The sequence below is a fragment of the Salmo salar genome, chromosome ssa18 (assembly GCF_905237065.1).
Source record: "Salmo salar chromosome ssa18, Ssal_v3.1, whole genome shotgun sequence".
NCBI classification, from domain to species: domain Eukaryota; kingdom Metazoa; phylum Chordata; class Actinopteri; order Salmoniformes; family Salmonidae; genus Salmo; species Salmo salar.
In genome coordinates this window covers 8,376,287-8,392,068 of record NC_059459.1, presented here as the reverse complement: position 1 = coordinate 8,392,068, position 15,782 = coordinate 8,376,287, and positions in this window count along the sequence as shown.

Below are 15,782 nucleotides of genomic sequence, written 5' to 3'. Positions count from 1 at the left end.
AGAGTCAAGAAGCCCAAGTAATGGTCAGAGAGGGCACTTCCTTTACAGAATCTTCTCAGGTTTTTGCCTGCCATATGAGTTCTGTTATACTCACAGACACCATTCAAACAGTTTTAGAAACTTTAGGGTGTTTTCTATCCAAAGCCAATAATTATATGCATATTCTAGTTTCTGGGCAGTAGTAATAACCAGATTAAATCGGGTACGTTTTTTATCCGGCCGTGTAAATACTGCCCCCTAGCCCTAACAGGTAAAAAATCTGCCATTTCCAGCTACAATAGTAATTTCCAATATTAACAATGTCTACACTGTATTTCTGATCAATTTGATGTTATTTTAAAGGACAAAAGTAACTTCAAACATTTGAACGGTAGTGTACATCGAGGACTCCCTAGCTGCAGGGTGTATCCGTCCTTTTGCCTCACGGCGCAGAGTTCTTCTGTGTGGAGAAGAAGGACAAAACCCTGCGCCCGTGCATCGACTACCGGGGACTCAATGACATCACGGTGAAGAACCACTACTCGCTACAACTCATCGCCTTGGCCTTTGAGCCACTCTAGGGGGCTAAAGGTTTCTCCAAGTTGGACCTGCGGAACGCCTACCACCTGGTGCAGATACGGGAGGGGGACGAGTGGTAGACTGCCTTCAACACGGCCAGCGGTCACTACGAATATCTGGTCATGCCATTTAGCTTTACCAACACCCCAGCAGTGTTCCAGGCCCTGGTCAATGACGTTCTCCACGACATGTTGTCTCTCGATGTGGATGGCTCAGAGATGAGGAGCTACAAAAACACACCATCATTCTGCCTGGTTTCTTGTATCATATGTCGGCACGGTGGAGACTGCAGGGTGTTCCTCTGTTGCAGGGCAGGTCGAAGTCTTGTGGTCATGCAGCTACAATACTATGGAAGGTAGCTAGCTTGCTGGCTTTTTCTTTATCATAACTTGCCCTTTCTATGACTGATACGTTTGATGTTAGGTAGTTACTTAGCTAGCTAGCTAATTTTGATGATACCACATCACTGACCAGAACTGATTATTACAACACGCACACACGGTTATTTGTTTCAATGGCTCATTGTGTAAGTATATCAGTCTTGAATGACAATGAGGTAGGTACAGAATCGAGTTTTACGATCAAATAGGAAATTACCAACATAATCTAAACCTACAAGTAAAAAGGGAACTGCGTAAACTATTGTAATGGGAATTTTAATGTTTGTGTTTTTCTTATAACTAATTTCTGTGTTCTATTCATGTGCTGTTCTAATAACCAATTTATGTGTTCATGGAAGTGACTGATTTAACGAATCCTCACTTATCAGTATCTGCAAATTGGCAAGTCGCCCAGACCTTGCTTTGTGAACGAACTAAAGATATCTCAGTTTCAAGGTCTTGTGAGGTATTGGTCTGTAAGGTATTGGTCTGTCACATGTTATGTACCAGTATTGGTCGGTCACATGAACGAAACATGAATGAATTATGCTAAATCATGCAAATATAACTTGTCTCTGTATAGCCGTATATAAAACAACTTCTGGGACTGCGCAGGGAGAGCCCCTGATTGACATGTGTACTATGGTGCATTGAGTTGGTTGGAACCTCTCCAGCGCGCTGACAATAAACAATGATTCATTTAAGATTTGACTTTGAGTGTCCCTGAATGAGAATTTCTACGACAATTTGGCATCAATGAACAGCATGATTGATTCTGCCTGCGGAGCTTTCCAGTGGGGGTCTGCGAGGAAAACCGGTGGCACATTTTATGAAGTGTGAGGGAAATTCCCATCTGACCAAAACAGACCCTTACTGTGAGCTGCCCAGGAGGAGACACATCATCAATGAACAATTGAGGGACGGCAACTGATTTCAGTAAGTCAATTTAAATGAATCTGTATATAAAAAAAATGAAATGAGAAAAGAAAATCAAGGCGAGTAATGCATAAAAAGGTAGCCATAGTCTTATAGAGAGAAGGCTATTCACTAGTTTTATGTAAAAAACATGTCTCGTTAGTAAAGACGATAACATGCTTCGTTAATAACGAGGATAACATGTCTCATCAGTAACGAGGATAACATGTCTCTGAGGTTAATATGACTTTAGATTATATGAGGATAACATGTCTCATGTCATCCTCATATGGAGGATAACGTGAGAGTTTGATGTTTTGACGTTATTATGTATGGAGATATGAAAGAAGATAACTATTTCTGAATATGCTGTTAAATAGAGCGAGTGTAAATATCTAAATCCCTGTATGAATAGAACACTAGTCTAGATGAGGAACTTGTGATGTAGCACAAATGTATAATGGGTTACTAGAGTTAAAGTAACGTAATACTGAGTATAATGGGTTATTATGATCTGATGAAGTAAGAATAGAAAAATAATAATATACAACCTAAGATGTAACTGGTGAAAAAAGTATTCTGTGGAATGTTCGGAGTGGTCCCTTTATGGATAATTTGAGGTATGGTAAGGTTAAAGCATTGTACAGGACTTTACTTACCCCTAACCAATATAACTAATGAATGCTTAAAATATTTCCTCCACCCTGGTAATGCATTTTGAAATAAGCCCATAGCCTGTTAAATAGAACCAATGAATGTTGAACATGATTTTCTGTTAACTAAACTTAAAAGGAAACAATTTATTGTACTCCCGATGGAGTTTTCGTTGATATCCCAAATGATAACATTCTAAACCAATTCATGAATAAGCAAAATGGAGACTGCATCTGTTTCCCTGTTGTCTCAGGTGCCAGACTTATTATGGACAGAGCATGACATCTACTGGGGACTGAGACCGTCCCAACCCAGTAAATACATATTGCTCCCTCCAAAGCATTACATATGAATCTTGAAATAGACATTTAATAAATATTGAAGCAGAAAGTGAATATCCAACAGAGATTGGTAATAAAAATATAGAGTCACTTTTTGAAGGTATACTCAGATTAAAATAATGCCTTCCAATATGGAGAAAGTTATCATGTTTGTTACATTTTAAATCTTGCAATAGGGGAAAAGCAGAACATTGTTTGAGAGTGATCCGTGTGTACTAGGAGTAGTAATTGAAAATGTTTTTTTTTTTTCTAATGGAAAGAGTAGAAGGGTTTTAGTTGAAGGAAACATTACGGAGACTAGAGAAAGTATCAAAGTGAATGGTAATTGGCTTTCAGGTAGCAATCCAATAATGCAATAATTTTTGTAATTTGAAGGAGTAAAACAGAGGGATTGAGCATTGGGATTGATATTAAATTAGAGGTTTCTCACTCTTCAAGGCCTGGTCCACTGCTCTCGTGTTTAAGTAATCTGTTGTTGGGTTAGAGATAACCTTCCTGTGGAACAATAGATAGCCGCCAGTACACACTGAACTCAAACAGGCTGTGAGAGACACAGTAGGGAAGTTAGGGACAGTTTGTACAGAATTGTATGTCAATGCAACAAGTCACAAGAGAGTTGTTTACTTTAGAAGGTGACCAATTCAGCTTTACGGGACACCGTATCATCTGATATGTCTGAAGTATAAATGTGTCTGAAGTATAATTCTGTATACGCATGGGCTTATTGAGACTTCCTGCCCAAGATGCAGTAAACTCGATTAATGATTTTAAAAAATTAGGACTGATTAAAATGTAGCATAGTGAAAACTTAGTACATGTTTATTTTCTTTCTTCCAGGACTGATGAAATGTCTGCTACCACGTTTTATTTGTTCATGTTTATCAATGATTCTGTATCTCTCCCTTTGAAAGGCTTCCTGAGGCAGGTGCCTTGGGAGAGCAGTTAAAAGTACCTGGATCCAGCTGCTAGGGACCGCCCAAGTTAAGCAAGGCCTAGCCATTTTGTTTGTGTTTACCCTACAATTTTTGCCACACACATGCCATCACCCACACACATGCCATCACCCACACACAACCCACCTGTTAATGAATATTTGTTAGTGGTTCATACTCTGTTTGATTTGGAAGTGTGGGGTCTTTTTATTTTGTTTTAGTGGGTTTTTCATGGGTTAGAAAGGATGCTGTACACAAATGAAAGATTCTATTGTCAGAGTTTTGGTTGCACACATGTAAATTCTCTTGATTAGAATAAATGTACTGAAAAACCCAATGTAAACCTAATACACGATATGTTTGAAATATCTTTAAATAATGTCTGTGGTACAGGAAAACAAAAACTCACTTAATAGGGCTGACTGACCTCTGACCTCTGTTCTGACTTCCTGGTAAGGCCTGATCACGCTCACTAGAAAGACAGCAGACATTGTTTTTTTAATGGACTATGTAAAAACAAATTATTAAGAAGAAGTTTATAATTTATCAATAGTCCTATGAGTGAAAAAGAGAGCTGTCTAGTCTATTTTACCATTACCTTATGGGATACAATTATTTCCTTATGGAGTTATCAAGAGATAATTCCATTTGTTATTCTATTTTGTTTCTTTTTGATTTAACAGGCAGTTGTTGTTTTTTTGGGATGCGTGAATCACGATGTGAGTCCCCTGGGGTCCCTTTGGTAAATATCCAAATAGATTTTCTTCACATGCATGCCTGTAAAAGAGAAAAATAAATGTTTCATAATGGATGACAGTTACTCCAAAATAATTTGAAATTTTCCCCACCTCGAGTGATGTGTATTGCTGTTGTTATTTTCTTTTCTTTACTTTGTTTTGTCCTGCTTCAATAACATATCTCCCCAGATTGGTCTGCTGGATGGTTGGGATTTCTCTCTAAGGATTAGCCCTCTGACTCCCTGGCCTGTAACTCTGCAGTGAGATCGCCTAGATGATAGGGGAGTATAAGCCCCCCCAAAAAATGTTTTGGGGGGGGGAATGGTTTCAACTTTCTGTTGTTATTCTCTAAGACATTTGTCTTAGAAGTCTGGATTTCCTGAATTACAAATGCCCTAAAGTAAACTGTTGTTATGGTCTGTCCTCTCTCGAGGTTATGGCGAAGGTGACCACAGATGGTATCTAGATGCATGGAAGATTATTTGGCTGAGAACAGAACACTGTGAACCTCAACACCCCATCTAAACCGGCTGAAAATGGTGAAAATGGCGTCCGAGCCAGCAACCTGTACACAGCATCCAGAAGCTAACAACTGCATTTTGTCTCTTGCTTTTTCTCTCAGGAGTGCGACATGGGTCCATGTGGAGTGAGCATGGAGAGAAATCCAGTCCAAACTTCTCTCATGCTGCTGGTGTACTGGTAGGAAAATGGACAAAAACATAATGAACTGTAAGGTGAGATACATTATCGAGGGCCATCCACTTTGAATATGTGCCATTAAAAGGGCAAACAAACTATCTGAAGAAGAACACAAAGAAACGCCAGGAAAGGAAGGATGAGTGCCGGGGAGTATGGGCGAGTGGGTGTGTCGAAAGGGGTGCGTGTATGGAAAGCGAATCAGCTAATTGGGCAGGTTTGTTGCCATTCCGATTGGGCTGCACAACGAGTTGACCAGTGCACCAGTGTTGTATCAATGTGCCTGCTGACTTGAAGTGCTTCCTACTGAGCAGAACAAAGCTGCAGCAGAGCCAGGAGCTGTGCATGCCCAATTTGACTGGAGCATGGAGCGAGATTCGGCCTTCCAATTTAGCTACTGTCATGGAGTTTCTCCGATAGAGCTCCATTTTTATGGAATGGTCTGCCTACCCATGTGAGAGACGCAGACTCGGTCTCAACCTTTAAGTCTTTACTGAAGACTCATCTCTTCAGTAGGTCCTATGATTGAGTGTAGTCTGGACCAGGAGTGTGAAGGTGAACGGAAAGGCTCTGGAGCAACGGACCGCCCTTGCTGTCTCTGCCTGGCCGGTTCCCTTCTCTCCACTGGGATTCTCTGCCTCTAACCCTATTACAGGGGCTGAGTCACTGGCTTACTGGTGCTCTTCCATGCCGTCCCTAGGAGGGGTGCGTCACTTGAGTGGGTTGAGTCACTGATGTGGTCTTTCTGTCTGGGTTGGCGCCCCCCCCCCCCCCCCCCCTTGGGTTGTGCCGTGGCGGAGATCTTTATGGGCTATACTCAGCCTTGTCTCAGGATGGTAAGTTGGTGGATGAAGATATCCCTCTTGTGGTGTGGGGGCTGTGCTTTGGCAAAGTGGGTGGGGTTATGTTCTGCCTGTTTGGCCCTGTCCGGGGGGTATCATCGGATGGGGCCACAGTGTCTCCTGACCCCTCCTGTCTCAGTCCTCAGTACTTATGCTGCAGTAGTTTATGTGTCGGGGGGCTAGGGTCAGTCTGTTATATCTGGAGTATTTCTCCTGTCTTATCCAGTGTCCTATGTGAATTTAAGTATGCTCTCTCTAATTCTGTCTTTCTTTCTTTCTCTCTCTCGGAGGACCTGAGCCCAAGGACCATGCCTCAGGACTACATGGCATGATGACTCCTTGCTGTCCCCAGTCCACCTGGCCGTGCTACTGCTCCAGTTTCAACTGTTCTGCCTGCGGCTATGGAACCCTGACCTGTTCACTGGACGTGCTACCTGTCCCAGACCTGCTGTTTTCAACTCTCTAGAGACAGCAGGAGCGGTAGAGATACTCTCAATGATCGGCTATGAAAAGCCAACTGACATTTACTCTTGAGGTGCTGACTTGTTGCACCCTCGACAACTACTGTGATTATTATTATTTGACCATGCTGGTCATTTATGAACATTTGAACATCTTGGCCATGTTCTGTTATAATCTCCACCTGGCACAGCCAGAAGAGGACTGGCCACCCCTCATAGCCTGGTTCCTCTCTAGGTTTTGGCCTGTCTAAGGAGTTTTTCCTAGCCACTGTGCTTCTACACCTGCATTGCTTGCTGTTTGGGGTTTTAGGCTGGGTTTCTGTACAGCACTTTGAGATATCAGCTGATGTAAGAAGGGCTATATAAATACATTAGATTTGATTTGATTTGAAATAGCATAGCCTAAATAATAAATGTGCCTTCCTTCTTAGGCTCCCTGACTGGCTCCTGACCTATTTAGAGTGTTTATATGCTGTTTCATATGACATGTAGCCTATCTGAAATTATGTTCGCATCTTAAATTCACCTTTTCATGTTTATTAAAATACTTTTCATTCAAATCCATATGGTTTAGTTTCAATATTTTAAAACCAAATTGGTACGTCCAGGTAGTCACAAAAATAGATGGGTGTTGGTTAAATTGTGATTTTAATGAATGGAGCGAATTTGGAGTGCCATTTTGTTTTTCTGTGACCGCAGAGCGCTTTTTAGTGGAGTGGTAGGAAAAGACATGGAGGGTAGGAGCCTGATGAGCTGGATTTCCAACCACTCAATCGCCCCAATGCTCTGACTCCGACCCTCCCATGCTCCAATTTGCGTGCTCGGAGCACAGTAGTATTCATTTTTGAGAAACACCCACAGTATACTACTCAATGGGAAGGACATGAACTGCAACAACACCGTGCCATAGTGCCCTTCGCTCCAGCTTGACAAGCACTAATTGTCCAACAACAAAGTGGGGCTACCTAGCAGCCAATATCAGGGCGACAGTCACAGTAAGCACACCAGAGGAGACTGGTGGGAGGAGCTATAGAAGGACAGGCTCATTGTAAAGGCTGGAATGGAATTAATGGATCGGTATCAAACATGGACACCAAGTTTGACTCTGTTCCATTAATTCCATTCCAGCCATTACAATGAGCCTGTCCTCTTATAACTCTTCCCACCAGCCTCCACTGAAGCACACACATGCATACAACGCATGAAGCAACAATACACCCACCATCAATACTTTTAATCCAAAATAAACAATTGTCAGTTATACTCGCACCAAACTCTCGTGGTATGGTAGCGTTGCAAGAAACGGAAGAAAAAAAACAGTGAAATCAAAACCATCTAACCTTTCGACTGACAGTGGAGGCTGCTGAGGGAAGGACGGCTCACTATAATGGATGGAAGGGAGCAAATGGAATGGCATCAAACACATTGAAACCATGTGTTTCTTGTATTTGATACCATTCCACCAATTCCGCTCCAGCCATTACCACGAGCCCATCCTCCCCAATTAAGGTGCCATCAACCTCCTGTGATACACCCACTCCTTTCCATACACCCACTACTTTCCTTTCAAAACACCCACTCCTTTCCACAACCCCACTACTTTCCTTTCAACAAACACACTCGCCCATACTCCGGTTGCCATATTGAGTACTACAGTATGAGTCATAATACCCATAAAACCTAGCGGTAAAACACAGAAAAGGTTCCAATCGTTTCTTCACAATTTATTTTTCCAACTGTGATTTTAGAACTACTTCATAAAAAGGTCTGTGTTTCATGTAGGGTTACCCTGGCGTGACGTTTTGATAACCATGCCGATCTCTCGGACAAGGTAACTTTTAGCAATATATTCATTTCAGGTTAACCAATATATATATATATATATATATACTGCTCAAAAAAATAAAGGGAACACTTAAACAACACATCCTAGATCTGAATGAAATAAATAATCTTATTAAATACTTTTTTCTTTACATAGTTGAATGTGCTGACAACAAAATCACACAAAAATAATCAATGGAAATCCAATTTATCAACCCATGGAGGTCTGGATTTGGAGTCACACTCAAAATTAAAGTGGAAAACCACACTACAGGCTGATCCAACTTTGATGTAATGTCCTTAAAACAAGTCAAAATGAGGCTCAGTAGTGTGTGTGGCCTCCACGTGCCTGTATGACCTCCCTACAACACCTGGGCATGCTCCTGATGAGGTGGCGGATGGTCTCCTGAGGGATCTCCTCCCAGACCTGGACTAAAGCATCCGCCAACTCCTGGACAGTCTGTGGTGCAACGTGGCGTTGGTGGATGGAGCGAGACATGATGTCCCAGATGTGCTCAATTGGATTCAGGTCTGGGGAACGGGCGGGCCAGTCCATAGCATCAATGCCTTCCTCTTGCAGTAACTGCTGACACACTCCAGCCACATGAGGTCTAGCATTGTCTTGCATTAGGAGGAACCCAGGGCCAACCGCACCAGCATATAGTCTCACAAGGGGTCTGAGGATCTCATCTCGGTACCTAATGGCAGTCAGGCTACCTCTGGCAAGCACATGGAGGGCTGTGCGGGCCCCCAAAGAAATGCCACCCCACACCATGACTGACCCACCGCCAAACCGGTCATGCTGGAGGATGTTGCAGGCAGCAGAACGTTCTCCACGGCGTCTCCAGACTCTGTCATGTCTGTCACGTGCTCAGTGTGAACCTGCTTTCATCTGTGAAGAGCACAGGGCGCCAGTGGCGAATTTGCCAATCTTGGTGTTCTCTGGCAAATGCGAAACGTCCTGCACGGTGTTGGGCTGTAAGCACAATCCCCACCTGTGGACGTCGGGCCCTCATACCACCCTCATGGAGTCTGTTTCTGACCGTTTGAGCAGACACATGCACATTTGTGGCCTGCTGGAGGTCATTTTGCAGGGCTCTGGCAGTGCTCCTCCTACTCCTCCTTGCACAAAGGCGGAGTTAGCGGTCCTGCTGCTGGGTTGTTGCCCTCCTACGACCTCCTCCACCTCTCCTGATGTACTGGTGTTAAAGGAATTTAATATCTTGATGATAATAATCAATAATCAATTCGCCTTGAGTAATGCCCAAGGTTTGTAAGACAATGGGTTAAAATAATTAGGCAAGGACTCAGCTTTCTTCCAAATGTTTCTGTAGCTTTATTCAGAGAACGTTCTGAGGTCAGGATAACAAAACAGTCATTATATAGTTCTTGCTTACTTACGCACATGCATTTACACACAATCCGTTGGTGACCTGCATCCCCCATAAACTTCTCACACTGTTTATCACTATCCAGAGCTCAGCCAGTTCTTTTCCCTCAAGGTTAGGACTCTTTGAAGCTTTCACTCCCTTGACCATCTGTCTCTCTATCTCTCTATACTAATTGCATACACACATTTCTTTCCCTCTCCAGTGGTTCCTGGACTTTCCGGAACTAATCAGACTAATCGATCCCTACATTGATCATTACATTGATTATTCATTAAACCTGCTGTATGACTAATAATTCATCATGGTTTATTGATTCATTTACATTTATTAGATAATTCTCTTATCAACTGGCCTGTCTCCTGGTAGCGCCTCAATGCTCTGGACACTACGCTGACAGACACAGCAAACCTTCCTGCCACAGCTCACATTGATGTCCCATCCTGGATGAGCTGCACTACCTGAGCCACTTGTGTGGGTTGTAGACAGCGTCTCATGCTACCACTAGAGTGAAAGCACCGCCAGCATTCAAAAGTGACCAAAACATCAGCCAGGAAGCATAGGAACTGAGAAGTGGTCTGTGGTCCCCACCTGCAGAACCACTCCTTTATTGGGGGTTTCTTGCTAATTGCCTATAATTTCCACCTGTTGTCTATTCCATTTGCACAACAGCATGTGAAATTTATTGTCAATCAGTGTTGCTTCCTAAGTGGACAGTTTGATTTCACAGAAGTGTGATTGACTTGGAGTTACATTGTGTTGTTTAAGTGTTCCCTTTATTTTTTGGAGCAGTATATATATATATATATATATATATATATATATATATATATATATATATATATATATATATATATATATTCAGGTCAAGGACAGACGTTCCGCTAGCGGAACGCCTCACCAATATACAATGGTAGAGCGTGGCGCGAAATACAAATATCTAAAAAATGCTATAACTTAAATTTCTCAAACATATGACTATTTTACACCATTTTAAAGACAAGACTCTCGTTAATCTAACCACATTGTCCGATTTCAAAAAGGCTTTACAGCGAAAGCAAAACATTAGATTATGTCAGGAGAGTACCCAGACAAAAATAATCACACAGCCATTTTCAAAGCAAGCATATATGTCACAAAAACCAAAACCACAGCTAAATGCAGCACTAACCTCTGATGATCTTCATCAGATGACACTCCTAGGACATTATGTTATACAATACATGCATGTTTTGTTCAATCAAGTTCATATTTATATCAAAAACCAGCTTTTTACATTAGCATGTGATGTTCAGAACTAGCATACCCACCGAAAACTTCCGGTGAATTTACTAAATTACTCATGATAAACATTCACAAAAAACATAAATTATTTTAAGAATTATAGATACAGAACTCCTTTATGCAATCGCGGTGTCAAATTTAAAAATAGCTTTTTGGCGAAAGCACATTTTGCAATATTCTGAGTACATAGCTCGGCCATCACGGCTAGCTATTTTGACACCCACCAAGTTTGGGGCTCACTAAACTCAGAATTACTATTAGAAAAATTGGATTACCTTTGCTGTTCTTCGTCAGAATGCACTCCCAGGACTTCTACTTCAACAACAAATGTTGTTTTGGTTCCAAATAATCCATAGTTATATTCAAATAGCTCCGTTTTGTTCGTGCGTTCATGTCACTATCCGAAGGGTGACTCGCGAGCGCATTTCATGACAAAGAATTTCAAAATATTCCATTACCGTACTTCGAAGCATGTGAAACGCTGTGTAAAATCAATTTTTATGCTATTTTTCTCGTAAAATAGCGATAATATTCCAACCGGGCAACGTTGTATTCATTCAAAGGCTGAAAGAAAAAAATGGAGTAGTCTTGTGAACACGCATCTCCAGTGTCACTGTCCCCAGGCTGACCACTTACAAATTCTCCTGCTGTTCTTCGCCCAGAGACAGCAGACACCCCATTCCACTTTCTGGCACCTTTTGAGAGCCAATGGAAGCCTTAGAAAATGTCATGTTACAGCACAGATGCTGTATTTTCGATAGAGATGCAACAGAAGGACAACAAATTGTCAGACAGGGCACTTCCTGTATGGAATCTTCTCAGGTTTTGGCCTGCCATATGAGTTCTGTTATACTCACAGACACCATTCAAACAGTTTTAGAAACTTTAGAGTGTTTTCTATCCAAATCTACTAATTATATGCATATTCTAGTTTCTGGGCAGGAGTAGTAACCAGATTAAATTGGGTACATTTTTTATCCGGCCCTGAAAATACTGCCCCCTATCCCAAACAGGACTTGCCTAGTTAAATAAATGTTAAATACATTTAAAAAACTTCACTGAGTGCGGCCCATTAGTTTGCAGTATATAGATCAAAGTTTTTTCTGGGATCGAATCAACATTATATCAGCCCTTTTAAAATGCAACAAACCAAAACAAATCTAACTTTGCAAGATTGAGTCTGTTATTTTGTTGTAGGCAGAGCCAGAGCGCAATGGAGTATAATTGTATTGGCTGGGAAGCCCAAGAGCAGTCTTTCAATCACTGGTGAGTTTCAGATCAGGTCAGAGGGCAGAGCTGTGCATATGCACATTTGTTGATAGTGTTTGCTAGTTAGCAAGTTATTAGCCCAGTTATAGATGAGCATAGGTCAGCAATGGGGAGTTATTGCTCTCTACAAGAGCACAAAATGTGTAGGCTACATTTCAAGCATTTCTTTGAAGACAGTCAGGTAAAAAGCTTATGTCTTAATTAAAGAGGCAGTGTTGTATTTTGAGACAGGCTTGAATATGCAAATAGGCCAATAGGCAGAGGGGTAGCCTACATTATTATTATTACCATACAGGTAATTAGACAATCAGTGGCAGGTAGCCTAGGGGTTAGAAAGTTGGACTTGTAACCGAAAGGTTGCAAGATATAATCCCCAAGATGACAAGGTACAAATCTGTCATTCTGCCCCTGAACAAGGCAGTTAACCCACTGTTCCTAGGCTGTCATTGAAAATAAGAATTTGTTCTTAACTGACTTGCCTAGTTAAATAAAGGAAAAATATATATACTTTTGGTTTTTGTAAAGTGGTTTCTTGCATCATAAAACACAATGCAATTTACAGTCACCTATTTGGCCCGTGGTGTTACAGACCAAGTAAAAAAAATCATTAATTAATGTCAAGCCCTTCATAATGTAAAAACGGTTTTAAAAGTCTCATGCATTGTAGGCCTGCATTGAACACCACATATAGGCTACTGTAGGCTATATCATAGAAATCAAAAGCTATTATTATGTGAAAATGTTATGGGATTTGCTCCTTGTTTTTTTTGTTGGTAGGCCTATATTATGCTCAAATATCCACAATAGCCTATTGGCTACTGTCTAAAACTGTAAGGGTACAGCCTCAGTGTTCACTGTAAACGAGCGCCGGAAGTGGCACAAAATTCTCACAACATTCAAGTTTCTGATCACAAGACTTAAAATTTGCTCAGTGCTCCAAAAAATTGGAGGGAACATTGCTAATGAGGTGACGGCAAGCAGGACACTTAAGGCTGAGGAGTAAGTTTCATACATCACCATGTGCTACACCAGTGTGATTTGAGCGCGAGCGTCCAGTTGTGGAGACTACAGCACATTGAGCCTGTGGATGGACAGGTCAGTAACTCAAATATGAAACAATATGTAGTAAAACATGGAATCTGTAGAATTTTGACTTTATGCCCCCTTCCCCCCATGTTTTAGACATGAGGCGTGACATGCGGAACATCAGGCTCACCCCACGAGAAGCAGTGCATGATCAACGCCACCCTCAGCAAGGATATCTGCTGGAAGTGACGTACTCTCTCACTCTGGGGATAAGAAATAATTTAAACATCAAAGATATAAATTCCCACTGATGAAATGCAATGTGAATTGTGTTGTACTACTGAATGAAACTGAGGAGATGCACTCCGACCAGCCTTTGTAATTGAACTTAGGTTAACTACATTACTGTAGTTGGCTGCTTGGAACAAAACTTGAATGTAATATAACCTATTCTAGGAGCCCATTGTTTGTGTATGATCTTTATTCATTGTTAACTTGTTTTTCAACAATGTCAGGGATGACTAAGACACACGGGGTAAGAAATAATTTGAACATCACATATATAAATTCCCACTGTGCCCATGATGAAGTTAATTACATTACTTTAGTTGGCTGCTTTGAGCAAAGCTTCTATGTAATATAACCTATTCTGGGAGCCTAGTGTGTGTGCATGAACTGTGTGGAATATTTTTGGAGGAGCAATATGAGTCTGCCAGAGGTCGTCACGCTGGATAGGGTTGGTGATGGAGGCTTTGGTGGTCTACACAACTAAGAATCAGGTGTCCCTTCCAGTGATGTGGCGCTGACCTTGGACCTGGTTCCAGTAAGAATGGTCTTCACGGAGACTGTAAGACCCTCCCTCCTTGATATAGAAATCCTTTGACTTCACTGCCTCTTCAATGGTAAGGTCCCTTGCACCATAGGGACACTTGACCTCTACCACTACTGTGGTGCTCAGCAGACGATCCGGTGAGGCACCCAGGATCCCAGACCCTGTGAACCAAAAGCCCTGACTCCTGCACATCCATCCCTGTAGCCATTTTGAATGCCTTGATGCCCTCCTCTTCATTATCTGTGCCCCACTTTACAGATCTGAGGACCCTTTTTAGCAGCGACAGAGTAACGAACTTGGCCCTAACCACTGCTCCAAAATTGCTGGCCGTCAACCTCACTCTCCTCATGGTGTGCCAGTTGGTGTTGGTGAGCTGTCCAACTGTTGCCTGCCGTATAGCCTCCTGCTGTTCCACCGACATCGCCATGCCAGCCAGAAATGCCTGCATGCCCCAGGTGCCCGGGTATGGGTCCTCCACAGATTGCAACTGGTTGGGCACGGCTGGCTCCCTCCACTCGCATTCTATATCCGTACTGCTGATATTGTGAACCGCCAAAATAGGCTGCATGGCTGCACTTATGAGCTCCACGGAGGCCTTCACGTGGTAGCGAGAATCCCCTGGTCACTTATAGAGTCCTGGCCAGAGGAAGGATGTTAAGTGCCACATGCCTTTCAATGCATGACTTTAAACACCTTGAAATGCATTTGTTGTAAGAAATGTGATATATATAAATGAAGTTTGATTTGATTGATGCCATTACAGATGTAGAATATTTCATAAAACTGAATATCTAAACAAAGTCAATTCTGAATGTCAACAGGTTTTTAGATTAATTCACATCAATGACCACATTCTAGAACTGAGTTATCACTCATTATAAACTAGGTAGTTCGAGCCCTGAGTGCTGATTGGCTGACAGCCATGGTATATCAGACCGTATACCACGGGTATGATGAAACATTTATTTTGACTGCTCTAATTACAATGGCAACCAGTTTATAATAGCAATAAGGCACCTTGGGGGTTTGTGGTATATTGCCAATATCCCACTTAGCAGTGGTATATTGGCCATACCACACCACCTTGGGCCTTATTGCTTAATCGAAGTCTGGTATCCGGGGTAATCTGCTTAATTGATTAAGTGGCTCTTTCCTTGTAGAATGTGGACAGCTGTATAGAACACATTGTATTGCTAAGATGCTGAAACTTAACTTAATAGCTACACTCACCAACACATTATAAACTTTAACCCTCATTCTGGCCCTGGCCAAACCGGTAAATTGCCCCTCACCATAGCTGCACTTCTCCACATGGCCAGACATAGTGGTCTTTTCCCCCTTTTAATGTTCTTATGCTCATCCTTGAAAAATGCCATAAGATCTGAAATAGAAACCGAAGTCGACATACAGTACAAACAGGGGCGGAAATCCCGGGGGGGACGGGGGGGACACGACCCCCCCATCCTGGGAAAAATATGATTTGTCCCCCCCAATATATCACTGAAACATAACTATGTAATTTAAATAATATTAATAATACGCAATGAAAGCAATTGTGCTGATTATAGACACTTAATAGCGCGTTTTTACGTTTCAAAAGATTGCGACACCCCCACCCTTTGCCTCACAATGGTTTGATCCAC